This window comes from Capricornis sumatraensis, chromosome 12 (assembly GCF_032405125.1).
Source record: "Capricornis sumatraensis isolate serow.1 chromosome 12, serow.2, whole genome shotgun sequence".
NCBI lineage: Eukaryota > Metazoa > Chordata > Mammalia > Artiodactyla > Bovidae > Capricornis > Capricornis sumatraensis.
Genome location: NC_091080.1, coordinates 56347038 through 56369675, shown reverse-complemented (window position 1 = coordinate 56369675; position 22638 = coordinate 56347038).

Sequence of the window (22638 nt, the reverse complement as noted above, 5' to 3'; positions counted from 1 at the left end):
GAAGAAGGACTACAAAGTCCCCTTCCCGAACCCTACCCAACACTGAGGTGGTAAGAAAGGACCAAGGTAAGGTTTCTCCGTACCCTGTTTCATACCCGAGTTCCTGGTCTTGCCAGGCTGGGTAGAGCTTCCTCAGTTAAATAACCTAAGAGGTCAGCTTTGACTCATACATTTTTGGTGCTGACCCAAAATGCCATGAACTGTTAAGGGGTATCTATTTCTTTATGTTCCTGAGACAGCTCAGATGGACTCATGAAAAAGTTCTTTAACATTCTCCAGAAAAACATGTTTCCTATGTATATAAACCCTTCTGTAGAATAGAAAAATGTTTAAATCTTCTTGATTCATTTTCAAAGATGAGCCTTTCCTGGGTTTTCTTTTTCATCATCTTCCAGTGCACTACCTTGACCCCCAATCTAGCAAATCACTTGGCAAACTTCTTATACCTTTCATTCTCATAAAGTTCCTGTTCCTTCCCTAAATCACTTTCCCTAAGAAATTCTTGATATCCAGGCTGAGTTTTTGTTTCCTCCTTTGCATGTTATATTTTTCTTTTGTACCTAGCATTTCTTCAACTGATAATTCTGTCGACAAAATCCTAGTTCTCTGTACATCAATGCCAAACAGCCATATGGAGACAAGAGTTGTGGAGAAGAAAAGAGTGGCTTTATTACTTTATTCTGAAACTTGAAAACCAGCTTGCTTGTGTCCAGGTTACCCTTTCAGAGTCCAAGGAGCATTTTGTCTCTTGTCTGACTGGGCTTTCTTCTCATGAGTGTGTAGAGAGTAATGAAATATAATACCTGTTTCTCTGAGTCCCTTGAATTTCTCCAGGAAAGTTAACCGAGACAAAGCCCTTCAGAGAAAGAGATTCCAATGTATTTTTAAAACAATCTTTTCACTTGATAGTAAAAAAGGTGTTTTTTTTTGAAAGCCTAATGTAAATTCTATTCACAATTACACCTGTCATCTATCAATATAAAGAAAGGCACAAGCTAGGTCCTAGAATGCATAAATCTTAGGATATTTATAAAACTAAGTAGGTAACAGTGGGAAGCCAAAGGCACAGCCCTGTCATTAAATGGCCCATCTTACCTTCACAGCCAGCATCAGTGCAGAGTGAGGCAAATAGATTGATTTTGGAAGGGCTTTAATTCTTGGGGCAATCACCCATCAGAGTTTTCTGCTTCATGAGTGGTCTAATCAAAACTTGTTACACTAGACAAAGCTTGCTTTGTACCCTAAGCTTGGGGGCATATGTTTTAGCCCACAGAAAAGAATTTATCAGTTCCCTCCCACGCAATGTCGAGAGCTGCCATGAAGTCCCTGTGCCCAGAACCTGCCTTGAGTAGTTCCATATACACACTTAGTCTGATGAAGTACATAATCTGTCTACTATTTTTCAGCTAAGCTACTCCTTCTGCAAACACTCATCTTTTTTTTTTAATATTGAAAATTTTTATGGTTCAAACATTTAACAGAGTTAACAGTCAAAACTAAAAGAGAGCAATCAATCGTTCCAACTGCATTTCACATTAAATCTGAACACTCATCTTAACATTCCCAATCACTTTGGAGCTGTGGCCCACCGTGATTACAGCATTTGGGGTCTTCTTTTTGTGATACTTGCTCTCCCATAAGTGATATGTAGGGGGATATATATTCTTCAGTCAACATATTTTCAGAAAACATAATAAAGCGGCAGTTTTTATTTTATGACTTGGAAAATTATGAATAAAGTGTAATATAAATATGTAGTATATGAAAATAAGGAAACCAATAAAAGCCACACTTTAGAGATTTATACATGAAATGTTGTAATTTTCAGTAAAAGGCAAGCAGAGTCAGCAAAAAATGCCCTGGGAAGAAATACTTAAATCTTGTACACAAAATTATAGATTGTGACTTTTTTTCTGTTTATAAGATAATGGATCCAGAAATTAAAAAGATCTCTGGATAGATCCTCTGGAAGGACTGGGTTGACAAACATGAATACTAAAGCTGACACCATGATAGCAAGTTTTGCAGAAGTAATTGGTCACTAGCCAAATAAGGTTGGTGTTATACTAAGATATATTCAAGTTCTTCCCTCAATAGAAAATTATTTTCTTCTCATAGAAATTTGCATGCTAATTTGGAAATACAGTGAGATGATTTCCATCGAATGAACTATGCTTTTCTTGGAACTATGCTTTTTCTTGGAAGTTTCACTTCTACTTTAAAAAAGTATATACTCTCTTGAACCTAAATTTGAAACACAGTGGTCCTTAATTTGACAAGGTGCCATTTCAAATGTGGGTCTTTTTCAATGGAAAGATTGCTTTGCTTTGTTCACCTTATGTCTCCATGTTCTTTGATTATTTCAATAGACTATCCCCTGGTGGTTCAGACTGTAAAGAATCCACCTGCAATGCAGGTGACCTGGGTTGGGAAGATCCCCTGGAGAAGGGAACAGCCACCCACTTTACTATTCTAGTTTGGAGAATTTCACAGAGGGGGAGACTGGCAGGGTGCAGTCCATGGGGTCACAAAGAGTTGGACACAACTGAATGACTTTCACTTTCACTTTCATAACTTACTTTAAAATATCCTAATTGCTATCAATTGTATGAGCTGACTTTTAAAAGAAGCAATCCAGGGATATAAGACTGGTGACACATAAGAACTTGTTTAAATATATATAAAATTATTATTAAGCATTTAATAATCTTTTAGTTTTAGGGATTAGACACATATTCAAAGTACTTAAACAGTTGTGCATGTTTTCCTAAGTAGTAAGATGCACTGGACCCTTAATGTGTGCTGCAAAGTAAATTGGTAGGAAGCAACACCCGTTTTCTTGTGCACATGATTTTAGGAGTCTGAAATTAGAGCAGGGAACTATAGGAATGACTCATTCCTACCTCTTGATGATTAGGGCCTCAGATGGGGGGGAACAAATGAAGAAGCTGGTCATGTCTAAGAAACATTAAACAGACAATGAAGACTTTATTCAAGACTACAGCAATAAGATAGTCAATATATTCAAGACTATTTATTTATAACTTTATTCAAGATTATTGCAAGATCAAATTGCCAACTTTCACTGGATCTTGCAGAAAGCAAGGGAATTCCAGAAAAACATCTATTTCTGCTTCATTGACTATGCTAAAGCCTTTGACTTTGTGGATTGCAACACACTGGAAAATTCTTAAAGATATGGGAATACCAGACCACATTATCTGCCTCCTGAGAAATCTCTATATGGGTGAAGAAGCAACAGTTAGAACTAGAGATGGAGCAATGACTGTTTCCAAATTGGGAAAGGACTATGTCAAGGCTGTATATTGTAGCTCTGCTTATTAAATTTCTATGCAGAGTACATCATGTGAAATGCCCGGCTGGATGACTGTCAACAACTTCAGATATGCAGATGACATCACTCCAATGGCAGAAATTGCTGCAGCTCATGGAGTTGAAAAAAGAGTCAGAAAGGACTTAGTGACTGAACAACCACAGACTGCAATAGGGAAAGAAATTGAACTTACCTTCACTGAAAGGTGAGGGGTGGGGGGTTTAAACACTGAAGTGAGTTGTAAATGTTCAGGACAACATTAAAGTGGAAGCTAGTCAATGTGATTGTCTATCTGTGATTGCTAAATTAGATTATCTCCCCCACAACAGTTCACAGTTCAGTCATTCAGCCTTGTCTGTCTTTTTGTGACCCCATGGACTGCAGCACGCCAGGCTTCCCTGTCCATCACCAACTCCTGGAATGTATTGTTGCTCAAACTCATGTCCCATGTCCATTGAGTGGGTGATGCCATCCAACTGTCTCATCCTCTGTCATCCGCTTCTCCTTCCACCTACAATCTTTCCCAGCATCAGGGTCTTTTCAAATGAGTCAGCTCTTCACATCAGGTGGCCAAAGTATTAGAGTTTCAGCTACAGCATCAGTCCTTCCAATGAATATTCAGGACTGATTTCCTTTAGGATGGACTGGTTGGATTTCCTTGCAGTCCAAGGGACTCTCAAGAGTCTTCTCTAACACCACAGTTCAAAAGCATCAATTCTTCGGTGCTCAGTTTTCTTTATAGTCCAACTCTTACATCCATACATGACTACTGGAAAAACCATAGCTTTGACTAGAAGGATTTTTGTCAGCAAAGTAATGCCTCTGTTTTTTAATGTGCTGTCTAGGTTGGTCATAGCTTTCCTTTCAAGGAGCAAGCATCTTTAATTTCATGACTGGAGTCACCATCTGCAGTGACTTTGGAGACAAGAAAATAAAGACTCTTATTGTTTCTGTTGTTTCCCAATCTATTTGTCATGAAGTGATGGGACCAGATGCCATGATCTTAGTTTTCTGAATGTTGAGTTTTAAGCCAACTTTTTCACTCTCCTCTTTCACTTTCATCAAGAAACTCTTGAGTTTTTCTTCACTTTCTGCTATAAGGATGGTGTCATCTGTGTATCTGAGATTATTGATATTTTTCCCAGCAATCTTGATTTCAGCTTGTACTTCATCCAGTCTGGCATTTCACACAATGTACTCTGCATATAAGTTAAATAAGCAGGGTGACAATATACAACCTTGGCTTACAACTTTTCTGATTTGGAAACAGTCTGTTGTTCCATTTCTGGTTCTAATTGTTGCTTCTTGACCTGCATACAGATTTCTCAGGAGGCAGGTCAAGTGTTCTGGTATTCCTATCTCTTTCAGAATTTTCCACTGTTTGTTGTGATCCACGCAAAGTCTTTGGCATAGTCAATAAAGCACAAGTAGATTGCTTTTCTGGAACTCTCTTGTTTTTTCCATAATTGTTGCCAATTTTATCTCTGGTTCCTCTACCTTTTCTAAATCCTGTTTGAACATTTGGAAGTTCATGGTTCATATACTGTTGAAGCTTGGCTTGGAGAATTTTGAGTGTTACTTTGCTAGCATGTGAGATGAGTGCAATTGTGTGGTAGTCTGAACAGTCTTTGACATTGCCTTTCTTTGGGACTGGAATGAAAACTGACCTTTTCCAGTCATGCGGCCACTGCTGAGTTTTCCAAATTTGCTGGCATATTGAGTGCAGCACTTTCACAGCATCATCTTTTAGGCTTTGAAATAGCTTAACTGAATTCTGATGAGATGGCTCGATGGCATCACAGACTCGATGGACGTGAGTCTGAGTGAACTCCAGGAGATGGTGATGGACAGGGAGGCCTGGCGTGCTGTGATTCATGGGGTTGCAAAGAGTCGGACATGACTGAGCGACTGAACTGAACTGAACTGAATTCTATCACCTCCACTAGCTTGGTCAATACTGAAATCAGATTGATTATATTCTTTGCAGCCAAAGATGGAGAAGCTCTATACAGTCAACAAAAACAAGACCAGGAGCTGACTGTGGCTCAGAACATGAACTCCTTATTGCCAAATTCAGACTTCAGTTGAAGAAAGTAGGGACAACGACTAGACTATTCAGGTATGACCTAAATCAAATCTCTTATGATTATACAGTGGAAGTGACAAATAGATTCAAGGGATTAGATCTGATAGAGGCCTGAAGAACTATGGATGGAGGTTTGTGACATTGTACAGGAGACAATGATCAAGACTATCCCCTCCAAAAGAGAAATGCAAAATGGCAAAATGGTTGTCTGAGCAGGCCTTACAAATAGCTGTGAATCGAAGAGAAGTGAAAAGTAAAGGAGAAAGAGAAAGATATTCCCATTTGAATGCTGAGTTCCAAAGAATAGCAAGTAGCGATAAGAAAGCCTTCCTCAGTGATCAGTGCAAAGAAATAGAAGAAAACAATAGAATAGAAAAGATTAGAGATCTCTTAAAGAAAATTAGAGATACCAAGGGAACATTTCATGCAAAGATGGGCACAATAAAGGAAAGAAAAGGTATGGACCTAACTGAAGTAGAAGATATTAAGAAGAGGTGGCAAGAATACACAGAACTATACAAGGAAGATCTTCATGACCCAGATAACCATGATGGTGTGATCACTTAAGCAGAGCCAGACATCCTGGAATGTGAAGTCAAATGGGTCTTAGGAAGCATCACTATGAACAAAGCTAGTGGAGGTGATGGAATTCCAATTGAGCTATTTCAAATTCTCCCCACAGAGACTGGAAAATAAAGGCTCTTTTATTCTTGATACTTTTCATGTAAAAAAGATGGCTCCCTAGTACTTGAGAAAGATATTCCTTAGTCATAAAACACAAAAGTCTGTGAGACTTACTTCTCAAAAAGGCAAAGAATTTCTATTTCTAGAGTAAATGCTCTAAGAAAAGAAAGAAAGATGATGCTTACAGTCAAGAAGACATCTTTCTAACATTTAGTCAAGCTGAAGTTAATATTAAGTCTGTCTTAGTCATTTGTCATAATTTGACCTGGGCCAGAAGTCTAATGGCTTGTTTCTAGATATCATTTGGTTTCCCTATTTCTTCTCTACATTATGTCTGCTGGCCCTGGAATATTCAAGCTGTGTTCTTTACTCACATCTCTGTCCTGGCCTGGGCCAGCTGGAACAGTGGAGGTATTTGGGTTTCTGTCTCCTTACAGGCTTTCCATAGGGTGGCATCAGTTTCCTTGTAATGTGGTGATTTCTTGGTGATCATATTTCTCATCTGTTAGCTTAGAGCAAGTTTTCTGAGAAACATGGTCAAAAGCTGCAATACTTCTCATGACCTAGTATCTGAAGTCCCAGAAAACTGTTTCCATCATTGATTATTGGTCAAATCACTAACTTAGCCTAGATGCAAAAGGGGGGATTCCTTCCAAAGAACCCATGGCCAACTTTAACCTACCACTATTACATAAATGGAGCAAAACAGCTATACTTGCATATTTAGTTGTATGTTGGAGGTTATATGATGCAAGTACATTACTTGTGTCTTCCATACAAGTTTATATGTGTGTGTTAGTTGCTCAGTCATGTCTGTCCCTGTCCCTGGAATTCTCCAAGCAAGAATACTGGAGTGGATTGCCATTCCTTCTCTGGAGGATCTTTCCAACCCAGGAATCGAACCCAGGTCTCCCGCATTGCAGGCAGATTCTTTACTGTCTGAGCCACCAGGGAAACACATTCACACAAGTATGAAATCTGGTAAAAAGCATAACTGAAAATGAACAATACTGCAGAAGTGACGGATGCAACAGGTGTTCAATTGGCAATTGATTGACCCGAATCCTAGTGCGGGGTTTTTACAATTAACTGTCCTTAAGTAAACTAGTTAATCCTGAAGGCTCCTTTCTACTCTAAAATTCTGTTACTCCAATTACCAGTATTGCCTTGATTTGTCTTATTAAGCATGCACCAAGAACACATATAAAAGGTCCAGTAACCACCCTCATTAATTCACCATTAAACCTTTGATCATGGTAATTTAAGTACCTTGAAACTCTATGAAGAAAAACAATATATCAAGGATAGATGTAGCTATTGTAAATAGTAATAGAAAATACATTTTCCCCTAATGAAACTGTTCCAGATGAGTTTCATCTGTGCATTCCTGCTCCTCTGTACAGTTGGGAGGTTTCTGTTTGGTTTTGACTTTATCAGACTCCCAGGTAGAGCATTCTCACCTTTGCAGAAGTAGGAGTCATCTCATTGATTGTCTTGAGTAAAAGGAAATGGCTCATGCATCTTTTCTACATTATAACAAATGTCCTTTTGCATTATAATTGAATGGTGATTGTTGTGTTCAATCAATGGGAAAGGTTAAAGGAGCTCCTCTGCCAGCATTTTTAATGGAGAAGTCGATTAAGATTCAGTTTAATCATTCTGGCTGCCTCAGAATTAAAGCAACAAAGACCATCAATGGCACTATAATTACTAGTCTTTCTGTAAGTTTACACTGCTATTTATGCAGCTATAAATTTTATTATAATGCACAAGGCATCTTGGGTTATCTTGCTTTATTTGCAATGTAAAATATTTGCTTTGATTGTGTGAAGAAAAGAAATAGTTCTGATAAAGTATATAAAATTTAGCCTAATAATTTTTTTAAAAGCCTGAGAGTCTAAGTGAATCAGTGTGATACTCTGTGTTAAATAGTTTAAAGTCATGGCCTTAACCTTGGGACACTTGAGACATATTTCAGTTTATTGAACTTGGAGACTAACATCTCTCCCAGGTGACTGTAAAGGGTCAAATGTATTATTCTAATCCCTGTTCCAAACAGAGAAAAGGTCATTATACAGTACCTACTGCATGTTGTAAAGAATGAAAAATTCACACTGGGGGCATGGGTGCAAATCTATTTTAGACTTGGCCTTTAAAATGTTTTTTAAATTGAATGATTAAGTGGTGATGAACCAGAAAAAATACCTTGAAATTGATCCCATTTATTAATTAGTTTGCACATGTAAAGGTCTTTCTATAAATAGTCAGAAGACTGGAGAAAATTGTTCTTCTTGAATGGAGGAATGACTTTCAAATTAACCATTTTCTGACTATAGAAATAATGCTTATGAATGTACTTATTACCATCCAATACTTTACATAATTCAATATACACATAGAGGCCTATAGAGGAGCTTATGTCTTAAAAGTTTATACTTGGCCTACAATTAACAAGCTGGTTGTAGGTAATGACACTAAGGAGAGGAATTAATTGAAGAAATAAATGGAATTTGTACCTTAGTAGTGAAAATGTCAGCTTTCCCATGATATTTTTAGATACTTTAAAAAGAAATGTTTTAGTGAATTTGATAAATTAGGGACTCAGTTAAAGGGTCCAAACAGCAAAAGAGAAGGAGATTTGTGAAGTGAGGAGTATATTTTATCATTTAATTCATTTTAGAATAAGGAGTCTACTGAATAAAAAGAAAGCACGAAAGAGAAAATAAGCTGCTCTCATTGTCTAGGAAAAAAAAAATTCAAGCTTTAACAGCAACTCAGATCTTACAGTTCTTTCTTCTGACAAACAGAAAAGAAATTGAAAAAATTAATTTTTAGTGCTGAAGAGAAATTTCATTCTCAACACCTTCATGTTATCATATAATGGTTGGAAAACCTGAGTCTGAAATGTAGCATCATCTCAAAGTCACAGATCTAACTGAGAGAGAATAGGTCTAAAATCCATGTCTCTATCTAGCTTCTCTGCTTTGCCATATCTTTGGTGTCAGGCTATATTCTAGACTTTATGTTTGACTTCCATATGTTCCAAATCCTAAATCTGCTTTGTCTTGGGATATATCCAATCATTAGTCCTTTCAAAAGATCTTTTGCTTTTGATTACTTTACAGTAAATCATCAGAAAGGAGTTAATGTTTCTGGTGGACCTCCTATAAGCTTATGTATGTGAGGTGTTTTAGATACACTGAAACTTTCAATCTTCTTAATAGCCTTATCTAGTTAGTATGATAGACTTAGTTTTTCATAAGAACAGGTTCAAAGGGTAAATAACTTGTCCTAGTTTATGAATTCTATAGTTGCCAGACTATGGTCTTTCTGACTTAAAAACCATGTTGTTTCCATGAAAACATGTGTGTCCTTGGAAACAGTGGTTGCAATGCCTTCAAGTTTAGACAATAAAGTATTCATACTACACCTTTGATTGTCAGAGAAATCCATATCAATTGATTTTTTAAAATTATGCATGCATCTTGTAAGTTTTTTTCCTTTCATTTGTGAACATACAATGCATTTCAATTTCACTAATAAAGCACTGTTTTTTTCTGTTGAAATTATGAAAATTGGATTTCATTGTAAAGTCTATTAGGAAAGATAGATAATTAGAGTCATGGAAAAGCTCTTATAATAAATTCTTTGGAAGCATATAAACATTTTTCCATTACATCTAAATAATTTACTTCCAATATCTAAATGATATTACAAGTGACCAAACTTTCAAGTAGAATGTTCTAAGAAGTGTACATGATATATTATAATCTTGACTACTAGTGGGTTTGGTTAACTTTGTTTAAAAAAAATAAGTCTATTAATGCAAAGCTCATGAAAATCAAAAACATCAAAAAGTGAAAACATTGGCTCATAAAAACCAAAAACAATGTGGCGTTAAGCCAATGCTAATTCAAGTTCTCATCCTATGCAGAATTTGTGTTTTAAATTTGCAAAGTGGGCCTATTACTTGGTCAGAAGTTAATGCCTTTACTTGAGCCTAAATAAAATGTAGTCTTATCTAATAGTGAAAATTATATACACTCTTTCTAATTAGGGTATTGTAATGTATAAACACAGAATTAAATCTAACTAAAACAAAAAATTGCTCCTTTTTATATATAGTATTTTATAAAGGCTTATTTAGCATACGTGTATGGAGACAGAGCATAGAATTCCAGGAAGAATACATTTCCTATTGTCATTTGCTGGTCAATTGACATTTTCATCAGTTTTTGGGTTAAATAGCAAAGGGCCATAATCAAACACTTGCAGTCCCAATGTGGCTCTTGGCAAGTTCCATGATTTCTTGCTCATATGAGATTATCATTCCATAAAACACTACAAGAAGAAGAAAAAGTAAAGTCGCTCAGTCATGTTCGACTATTTGCGACCCCATGGACTGTAGCCTGCTAGGCTCCTCCGTCCATGGGATTTTCCAGGCAAGAATACTGGAGTGGGTTGCCATTTCCTTCCCCAGGGAATAACACTACAAGATGTGTTGTAACATCAGCCTGTCCCAGAGAAGCTCAGGGCCAGCTCATAGCTTTGGTTTACTAGAAATAATCAAGATCAATGGATATAAGCAACCCATTGACAACTGCCACGATGGGAATTTGTTCCATGATGTGGTATAAATACTCTCTACAGTTATTTAGGGTATTGATGAGGCCATTTACAAAATACCTTGTCTTTACTGGATTTTGTCTACCATATTAAAATGTTCAATTTTCCCCAGAAGGCAAAAGAGAAGCATTAAGTTTTAAGGAGTGACAAACCCAGAACTGTGTTTAGAAAGATAACTTGGGTGGTTTTATAGAGATTAGTTTGTTGAGGGAATTCTTTGGTTGTCCAGTGGCTAAGACTGTTCTCACAATGCAGGGGGCTGGATTCTCTCCCTGGTCTGGAAACTAGATCCCACATGCTATGAGTCTGCATGCTGCAACAAATATTGGAGATCCCATGCGCCTCAGTACGAAGACCTGGTGCAGTCAAATAAATATATAAATATATATTAAAAAAAGAAAGATTAGTTTTTGCAAGTAGTTATCTATGTCAAACAGATAATTTATTACGTTGTTGCTTAGAGTAAGGGGAAGAGAGAAATTTAGAAAGCAATGGAATTGGAAGTGGAGAAGACAGGGAAAATGGGGGGTGGGGAAAGATGGAGGTAAATCTACAATTGAAAGAAGGTGGCTGACTAGACAGTAATTAGATAACAGGGTTTATAAAGAGGAATGTGACTCTAGGATTCTAACTTACACAAATAAGTGAACTGAACTGTCATTTGAATGAATATAGACAGTTTATTATTTTTCTCTTTATTTCTAATATTTTTGAACATACTTGCTGCATTCAAATTCTCCATTTTAATAAAATGTCAAAGATAGTCATTTTTTTGTCATTTAAATTAAGAAAATGTAGCCAAGTTAATAAGAAATAGTTATCTGGTAAAGTTTATCCTTTTAGGTTTGAACTGCTTATGCTTTGACTTTCAGCTTCAAACTCAAATTTATGATAATCATGCTAGAGTGACTGGAATGATATATATTGATGTCTTGGGCTTTTTGGTGACTCTGTGGTAAATAATCTGCCTTCAGTACAGGAGACACAAGTTTAATCTCTGGGTTGGGAAGATCCCCTGGAAAAGGAAATGGCAACCTACTCCAGTATTCTTGCCTGGGAAATTCCAGGGACAGAGGAGCCTAGCAGGCTACAGTACATGGGGTAGCAAGAGTCGAATATGACTTCATAGCTAAACCAATCATACTGACATCTATAAAATACTTGAAATGGATCCAAGAAAAAAATTAAATGATTTATAGATATGTGGTAAAACAAACAAAGCAATATGTTAATAATTATAGAAGTTAAGAGATAGGTATATACATGTTTACTGTGTAATTCTTTCAACTACATGTTTGGAAATACCTGTATTTCAGTGAGAAAAAAAAAAAAAATCACTCTTCTGGACTCATCTCCATTTCCAACCTAACTCATTTTCGGGAAATTGAATATATTGGCCGCCAACCATGATAGTGGGGCCTGTGACCTCAGCTAAGTCAGTCATGACACTTCACTGACATAGTCAGAGTTATTGGTCTCTTAATAATCATGCCACAAAATGATTGGGATCATTTACAAGCACGTTTCTTCTGGAGCTATTGGAGAAGAGTCTGTATCCTTCAGAGAAGGTGCAAACTTGTGAACCTTAAAGCCCCAGCTTTCATGGGGAAGCATGAGCAGGTGAACCTAACACAAAGCAAAAGGCAAAGCTTTTTGTGAGTCTGCTTGTACGCTGAGGCATCATGTATCCAGGGATATTATTGACCCTTGTTCAAGTTCCTAAAGTCATTGTCACAACCCTGATTCTTACGGCCTCTTTTTGAATGATATGGGCAACTTCAGAATACTTCCAATGAACATCCCCTTTTGAAATGTTAATTTGATTACTCTAATTTGGGTTTTCTGTGTCTTATAACAAAGAGTATTTGACTAATACAAGAGCTAACACATATGTTGTGTTAGAATGCTACAGAAGAACCCCAATGGTCCACATTCTCATATACCCACTCCTCCTGAACATGATGCTACAAAAACTTCTATCTTCAAGTCAATTGAATATCTTAAAGACAATGGGAAAGTTACTCCCTTGATTACATCACATAATGTAGGACTCTGTCTTATGGGACTAGACAAAGAGATTCTCTTTCTGGCCTTGAAGAAATAAGCCATGATGTAAAAGGGTCTGTGAGGGGACCACATGGAAAGGAACTGCAATTGGTCACTAGGAGTAGAGGGACTCCCCCCATGGACAAGCATGAAGAAAGTGCTGAAGTCAGCCTTAAAACTGCAAGGAACTGAATTCTGCCAACCAGCAAGTGAGCTCAGATGAGAACTCTAGGAAGCAAGGCAGCCTGACTGATACATTGATTGCAGCGTTTTGAGACACTGAACAGAAGTCTTGCTCAGCTGTATCCAGACTTCTGCCATAGAAAACTTGTGAAATTAAAAAAAAAAATGGGCTGTGACCTGCTAAATTTATGATAATTTGTTAGGTAGCAAAAGAAAACCAATAGAGATTTCGAACACTTATCAAATACCAGGTACTTTGTTAGAAGTTTTAGTCAATTATCTCATGTAACCATTATAACAATATGTAATCTTATGTCTTAATATTACAGTCATCTTCAGTTCAGTTCAGTCCCTCAGTCGTATCCGACTCTTTGCGACCCCATGAATTGCAGCACGCTACGCCTCCCTGTCCATCAGCAACTCCCGGAGTTCACTCAGACTCACCTCCATCCAGTCAGTAATGCCATCAAGCCATCTCATCCTCTGTCCTCTCCTTCTCCTCCCGCCCCCAATCCCTCCCAGCATCAGAGTCTTTTCCAATGAGTCAACTCTTCGCATGAGGTGGCCAAAGTACTGGAGTTTCAGCTTTAGCACTATTCCTTCCAAAGAACATCCAGGGCTGATCTCCTTCAGAATGGACTGGTTGGAACTCCTTGCAGTGCAAGGGACTCTCAAGAGTCTTCTCCAACACCCACAGTTCAAAAGCACCCATTCTTCGGCACTCAGCTTTCTTCACAGTCCAACTCTCGCATCCATACATGACCACTGGAAAAACCATAGCCTTGACTAGACGAACCTTTGTTGGCAAAGTAATGTCTCTGCTTTTGAATATGCTATCTAGGTTGGTTATAACTTTCCTTCCAAGGAGTAAGTGTCTTTTAATTTCATGGCTGCAGTCACCATCTGCAGATATTTTAGAGCCCAAAAAAATAAAGTCAGCCACTGTTTCCACTGTTTCCCCATCTACTTCCCATGAAGTGATGGGACCAGATGCCATGATCTTTGTTTTCTGAATGGTGAGCTTTAAGCCAACTTTTTCACTCTCCATTTTCACTTTCATCAAGAGGCTTTTTAGTTCCTCTTCACTTTCTGCCATAAGGGTGATATCATCTGCATATCTGAGGTTATTGATATTTCTCCCAGCAATCTTGATTCCAGCCTGTGCTTCTTCCAACCCAGCATTTATCTTGATGTACTCTGCATATAAGTTAAGTAAGCAGGGTGACAATATACAGCCTTGAGGTACTCTTTTCCTATTTGGAACAAGTCTGTTGTTCCATGTCCAGTTCTAACTATTGCTTCCTGACCTGCATATAGGTTTCTCAAGAGGCAGGTCACCTGGTCTGCTAGTCCCATCTCTTTCAGAATTGTCCACAGTTTATTATGATCCACCCAGTCAAAGGCTTTGGCATAGTCAAGAAAGCAGAAATAGATGGTTTTCTGGAACTCTCTTGCTTTTTCCATGATCCAGCAGATGTTGGCAATTGGATCTCTGGTTCCTCTGCCTTTTCTAAAACCAGCTTGAACATCAGGAAGTTCACAGTTCACGTATTGCTGAAGCCTTGCTTGGAGAATTTCGAGCATTACTTTACTAGCATGTGAGATGAGTGCAATTGTGCGGTAGTTTAAGCATTCTTTGGCGTTGCCTTTCTTTGGGATTGGAATGAAAACTGACCTTTTCCAGTCCTGTGGCCACTGCTGAGTTTTCCAAATTTGCTGGCATATTGAGTGTAGCACTTTCATAGCATCATCTTTCAGGATTTGAAATAGTTCCACTGGAATTCTATCACCTCCACTAGCTTTGTTCGTAGTGATGCTTTCTAAGGCCCACTTGACTTCACATTTCAGGATGTCTGACTCTAGGTGAGATGATCACACCATCATGATTATCTTGGTCGTGAAGATCTGTTTTGTACAGTTCACTGTGTATTCTTGCCGCCTCATCTTAATATCTTCTACTCCTGTTAGGTCCATATCATTTCTGTCCTTTATCGAGCCCATCTTTGTGTGAAATGTTCCCTTGGTATCTCTAATTTTCTTGAAGAGATCTCTAGTGTTTCCAATTCTGTTGTTTTCCTCTATTTCTTTGCATTGATCGCTGAGGAAGGCTTTCTTATCTCTTCTTGCTATTCTTTGGAACTCTGCATTCAGATGCTTGTATCTTTCCTTTTCTCCTTTGCTTTTCACTTCTCTTCTTTTCACAGCTATTTGTAAGGCCTCCTCAGACAGCCATTTTGCTTCTTTGCATTTCTTTTCCATGGGGATGGTCTTGATCCCTATCTCCTGTACAATGTCGTGAAGCTCTGTCCATAGTTCATCAGGCACTCTATCTATCAGATCTTGTCCCTTAAATCTATTTCTCACTTCCACTGTATAATCATAAGGGATTTGATTTAGGTCATACCTGAATGGTCTGGTGGTTTTCCCTACTTTCTTCAATTTAAGTCTGAATTTGGCAATAAGGAGTTCATGATCTGAGCCACAGTCTCAGATCTTGTTTTTGTTGATTGTGTAGGGCTTCTCCATCTTTGTCTTGTTTTTGCTGACTGTATAAAGCTTCTCCATCTTTGGCTGCAAAGAATATAATCAATCTGATTTTGGTGTTGACCATCTGGTGATGTCCATGTGTAGAGAGTCTTCTCTTGTGTTGTTAGAAGAGGGTGTTTGCTATGACCAGTGCATTTTCTTGGCAAAACTCCATTAGTCTTTGCCCTGCTCCATTTTGTATTCCAAGGCCAAATTTGCCTGTTACTCTAGGTATTTCTTGACTTCCTACTTTTGCATTCCAGTCCCCTATAATGAAAAAGACATCTTTTTGGGGTATTAGTTCTAAAAGGTCTTGTAGGTCTTCATAGAACCATTCAACTTCAGTTTCTTCAGCATTACTGGTTGGGGCATAAACTTGGATTACGGTGATATTGAATGGTTTGCCTTGGAAACAAACAGAGATCATTCTGTCATTTTTGAGGTTGCATCCAACTACTGCATTTCAGACTCTCTTGTTGACTCTGATGGCTACTCCATTTCTTCTAAGGGATTCCTGTCCACAGCAGTAGATATAATGGTCATCTGAGTTAAATTCACCCATTCCAGTCCATTTTAGTTCACTGATTCCTAGAATGTCGACGTTCACTCTTGCCATCTCCTGTTTGACCACTTCCAATTTGCCTTGATTCATGGACCTGACATTCCAGGTTCCTATGCAATATTGCTCTTTACTGCATCGGACCTTGCTTCTATCACCAGTCACATCCACAACTGGGTATTGTTTTTGCTTTGGCTTCATCCCTTCATTCTTTCTGGAGCTATTTCTCCACTGTTCTCCAGTAGTGTATTGGGTACCTACTGTCCTGGGGAGTTCCTCTTTCAGTATCCTATCATTTTTCCTTTCCATACTGTTCTTGGGATTCTCAAGGCAAGAATACTGAAGTGGTTTGCCATTCCCTTCTCCAGTGGACCACATTCTGTCAGACCTCTCCACCATGCCTGAGTGGCCCCACAGCTACCATCTTACTTGGATTTCTCTTACCTTGGACATGGGGTCAGGGGCAGCAGCCGAGAGGAGCTACCCCGCATCTGAGGCCAAGGGTGGCGGCCGAGAGGAGTAACCCCATGTCCAACGAATGGTGGCTGAGCGGGTACAGGAGGGCCTAGAGGAGCTATTCCACATTCAAGGTCAGGAGGGGTGGTGGTGAGGAGATACCTCTCATCCAAGGTAAGTCATCTTACCGCACAGTCATCTTACAGGTGCTAAATCTGACAAAACAGACATTTAAAGAGATTTATAAATTAATTTTACATATATTTATAATTGAATATGGTGCAAATGACTGATTTAAAATCAGCGGTTTGGCTCTAAACGCTATATATAGGCCATATCTTCCCTAGACCCTTTCCTAATGAATGCGACTCCATGGACTGTAGCCTACCAGGCTCCTCTGTCCATGGGATCTTCCAGGCAAGAGTACTGGACTGGGTTGCCATTTCCTCCTCCAGGGGATCTTCCAAACCCAGGGATCAAACCCAGGTCTCTCATATTGTAGGCAGACGCTTTACCATCTGAGCCACCAGGGAAGTTCCTAATGAATGCACCAGCATCATATTATCTTAGTACAAGCCTGGTTTATGGTAAAAGCCTATGAATTGTCTTTGTATCACATTCTTTTCACTGTCCTCCCTTCCCTTGAATTTTTCACCAGATCATGTCACCACATCATCTTGAAATTATCTGATAGCTCCAGAAGGCCACACTACTTAAGAGTGTATTGTGTGGGGGCAGAGAGGGAGAAAATTTTCTCTATGCTTCTAGGTTCTTCCAGCTGGTCTAAGAATTAAATTACCATGAGACAGACTAATAGGAAAAAAGAAAACAATTTTAATAACATGTATATATAGGAGAGTACATCATGAGAAACACTGGGCTGGAAGAAGCACAAGCTGGAATCAAGATTTCCAGGAGAAATATCAATAACCTCAGATATGCAGATGACATCACCTTTATGGCAGAAAGTGAAGAGGAACTAAAGAGTCTCTTGATGAAAGTGAAAAAGGAGAGCGAAAAGGTTGGCTTAAAGTTCAACATTCAGAAAACAAAGATCATGGTGTCTGGTCCCATCACTTCATGGGAAATAGATGGGGAAACAGTGGAAACAGTGTCAGACTTTATTTTTCTGGGCTACAAAATCACTGCAGATGGTGACTGCAGCCATGAAATTAAAAGACACTTACTCCTTGGAAGGAAAGTTATGACCAACCTAGATAGCATATTCAAAAGCAGAGACATTACTTTGCCAACAAAGGTCCATCTAGTCAAGGCTATGGTTTTTCCAGTGGTTATGTATGGATGTGAGAGTTGGACTATGAAGAAAGCTGAGTGCCGAAGAATGGGTGCTTTTGAACTGTGGTGTTGGAGAAGGCTCTTGAGAGTCCCTTGGACTGCAAGGCGATCCAATCAGTCCATTCTAAAGGAGATCATTCCTGGGTGTTCATTGGAAGGACTGATGCTAAAGCTGAAATTCCAATACTTTGGCCACCTCATGAGAAGAGATGACTTATTGAAAAAGAGTCTGATGCTGGGAGGGATTGGGGGCAGGAGGAGAAGGGGATGACAGAGGATGAGATGGCTGGATGGCATCACCAACTCGATGGACATAAGTTTGAGTGAACTCCAGGAGTTGGTGATGGACAGAGAGACCTGGCATGCTGGGATTCATGGGGTTGCAGAGAGTCAGACGTGACTGAGTGATTGAAATGACTGACTGACTGAGTGATATATAGGAGAGACCAAGGGAAACTGAGTAACTCACCAAAATGGTGAAACCTTCACTTTAAATACCATATTCTGCTAAAACCAAAAGAAGATGTAGTTTGGGACTTCAAAGGGGAAGAAGGCAATTCACATGGAGGTTGGAAAAGCAAATATTTGGTAATGTTTGCTGGGACATCTAGAGACAGTGGTACACAGGAATTTCAACAAGCAGACTTTGCTGGGTTCCCTTCAGCCTACACCATTAGTTTATCCTACAGTCATTGATGATGACAGCTCCTTCCTGGAACAGGTCCTTCATCTACATTCTTTAAGCAGTTGGGGGAAGGTCAAAGCTTCTTCCTGAGTCTGTGGGCCTTTATTGTTCTTAGATCGAAATAATCCACTTGCCAAGGAGACAGTTTGGGATGGCAAATTTTGTTCCCCTACAGTGGCATCGCCGACTCCATGGACGTGAGATTGAGTGAACTCCAAGAGATGGTGATGGACAGGGAGGCCTGGCGTGCTGCGATTCATGGGGTCACAATGAGTCAGACACGACTGAGCGACTGAACTGAACTGAACTGAACAGTGTTCAAGGCTTTCTGCAATTTGGTTGCTTAAGTTCAGCCAGTGGAAGTTTAGAAGTGAAATTGAATATTTACTGTGTTTGCTCAGTGGGGAAAAAATGCAAAGGAAAGTGGCTTCAAAGTGTTGTATTTTTCAGGTTTAGTTGATGCCACTAAATGGTAGCTGTTCTGTTCATTGTAACTATAAGACTGAGTAATACATCTAAATGCTAACTGGCTTGTAAGTGCTAAGGAGATGAGTGTGCCAGAATGGAAATCATATGGCTGGGAATTCCCCTTCTGTTGACCACAGAAGGTATAGGCATAATCTATCAAGAACAGAATGCACGCCATACTTTGTTCATTAGCATTTAAAGAGGATGTTTGGCATCAGACAACAAATACAGTACTTGCAAGCTCTTGGCAGCAGAATATTTTGTCAGTTAATGACAATCCACAGCTTTTAAGAAAAAGACTAGTGCCCAGGGTTAGGACAAAATTGTTTCATTTTCACCAATGAAAATAAAATGAAGTAAAATTAAAACCCTTCTCTTCCAAATACAACAATTGCACTGAGCCAATCAAATAGTAAGAACAAAACCATGAATTATTCTCCAGAGAACAGGGAGAAACTATGCTTCAGAAACTCTCAGGATCCGTCAAATCATAGGAACATACAACAGAAGTAAAACAGGTGAAACATAGCAGACAGAAGTAGAAGTCGAGACGATCGTACCGTGTGGTTGCTGACAGTCTGATGAGAAGTAGGAAAGAAACAAGAACGTAGGTTGGATTACAATATACAGTTTAATTGTATTTTGGCCTTTATCTGGTTCATTAATCACAATGTTCATATTTGCATATATCAGGAACTCAACAACATTCTCAATAGTGTGATATATACACAGAGACATACAAATATATATCTAAATAGATAATTAAATACACACACATACGCATATATATATTTGATTTTATTCACTACTGCCACCTTTAAAATTGATAATAATCTTAAAAGAAATAGTCTCTAAAATTTGATAGCTTAAAAATGCAGTCAAAAAATTTTAAAATAATGTGATGATTTTTCTTAACATTCATGAATATGTAATTTAGAACATCATATGTAAATAAGTATATATATATAATTATAATCAGATTAACATGTATATGTGTAAGTAAAGCCCTCTTTCATAAACAATTGAGTATGTAAATCAGTGTTAGCAGAGATGAGGTGAAATTGAAGCTCATACATTGCTAGGAATGTAAAATGATAATGACTTTTTGGAAAATAATTCTGTAATTTGCTCCTTTTAATCTGATAGCTCCTCTTCTACTGTATAATAAGAGAATTGTAGAAAGATGTCAATTTACACACAAAACTATCTCCTATCAATGTTATTTATAACAATAATTTGATATAACATCAGTATCCTAATGAATGGAGAATAATGAATGCTTACTTCCAAGTGATAGATTATCATTAAGCTGTTAATATATTGTCTACCAAAAGATATTTATCCTGTGGCTAAAATAATTATGATTACTTGTTCATGTATTTACATAACTAACTTGATAAAAGTCTAATATGTACCAGACCACTGGGTTTGTATTAAAAAATGCATTCAATCTTTAAGAGGGAGAAACATACACAAAAAAACAAATTATAGCTTGACTAAATTTTTATACATTTTTTTTTGATAGAAGAATGTACTTTGAACAATTGAGAAACAAAGATAACTACTGTGACTCTACCTGGGACAGAAGTGGAGAGGCACTCGGGAAAAGTTTTCTAGAGAAGACAAGTCTGATAGTAAGTCTTGAAAAAGCAGCTCCATGATGTTAAGTAGAAAAGTAACCAAAACTCATAGCTATTTCTGTGTTGTGGAATTTTAGCAGGGACCATTAGTTTCTCCATTACATTAAAAAAAATATTTTTCCATTATTTTTGCAATGAATGGACATCATTTTTAAATTAAAATACTTTAAGAAATAAATATGTTATCCCCTGGTGACTCAAACAGTAAAGAATCTACCTGTAATGCAGGAGACCTGGATTCAATCCCTGGGTCAGTAAGATCCCCTGGAGAAGGAAATGGCAACCCACTCCAGTATTCTTGCATCAAGAATTTCATGGACAGAGGATTCTGGTGAGCTACGATTCATTATTTTCAAAATGAATGGACATCATTTTTAAACCAAAATACTTTAAGAGATAAGTATAAAGGAAACTATTAGACATTCGATTGACTGAGGCTGGTGTTTATTTATGCTGATGTTGCCAACACAAGAGTTGTCTGTAACAGCAGCCCTTGCTGCCCATAGCAAGCTTTGCAGTGTCCTAGGGGCAAAAAAGTTTTTATGTCACCCTAATGCCTCACTGACATCCACTCAAAGCATTTTCCTCTGCCAAGGGCCCTCCTCTCCACAGGGACTGCAGGTTAATCCACAGGTTTTGTATGGACCAAAATATTCAATCAGAACTCATGTTTTCCTCCACAACCCTTATAACTTTCCTTGAATAAATAACAAGAACCATCTTTATTCTTATTTGGGAAACACATAAATGACAAGGCACTTCTAGAGACCTCAGATACATTTAAACTTCACTTTAGATTCAGGCTAGCACTGCTGCTCCAAGCATTGAGGCAAATCATACATCAACTCAAAAAGGACAATCAGTCAAAGCCAGTGAAAGTATTAAGAAATAAAAGATTTGTAGGAAAAGCTAGGCACTTTCACAGATTCAGTTTCATTATAACAATTTTCATCATACTAATTCTAGCTTACTGCCTGGATCCAAGTAACATTGTTATCTGAGGGACAGAAGGCAATGGCAACCCACTGCAGTACTCTTGCCTGGAAAATCCCATGGATGGAGGAGCCTGGTGGGCCGCAGTCCATGGGGTCGCGAAGAGTCAGACAGGACTGAACAACTTCACTTTCCCTTTTCACTTTCACGCATTAGAGAAGCAAATGGCAATCCACTCCAGTGTTCTTGCCTGGAGAATCCCAGGGACAGGGGAGCCTGGTGGGCTGCTGTCTATGGGGTTGCACAGAGTCAGACACAACTGAAGCGACTTAGCAGCAGCAGCAGCAGAGGCATGGACTGTGAGACGGGGTCTGGGAACCAAAAGTCATAGTGTTCTAGCAAATGGAAAAGGGCACCCCAAAGAATAAACAGCTGGGACAGCAGGACTGAACATAGCAAGGAAGAACTGAAGGATGAAGGACATTTTAACGTGTCTCAGCAGGGTCGGAAAATCCTCTTTGGGTTTCTACGAATAGAAGGACTGTGGAGAGATGACATTAAACCCCACCTCACTCTTTGTTATAACACAATAACTGTTGACCTTATCAGTCTGGAAAATTAAATAATCATTCAGAGGGATGAGTAAGGAGGTGGTGAACTTTTACTTTTAACTCATTAACTCTCAGGTGGTCCTGAGTATCTTTGCATTATTCAAATGATGTTTATTGAGAGAAAAGTGAAAGTGAAGTCGCTCAGTCATGTCTGACTCTTTGCAACCCCATGGACTGTAGCTTACCAGGCTCCTTAGTCCATGGAATTTTCCAGGCAAGAATACTGGAGTGGGCTGCCATTTCCTTCTCCAGAGGATCTTCCCAATCCAGGGATTGAACCCGGGTCTCCCGCATTGCAGGCAGATAGACGCTTCACCGTCTAAGACTGGGATGGACTACACAGTGTACCTGGGCTAGACATGCAAACATAGTCTCCGTTCAGATCAGAGAGACAAACAGGTAAAAAATTATTGTACTACAATGTGATAAATGCTATTGAGTGATAACATTATTTATAAAATGGGTCAGGATCAGAGGAAAAAGAAATCTGTTGGGGTAGTAGAGG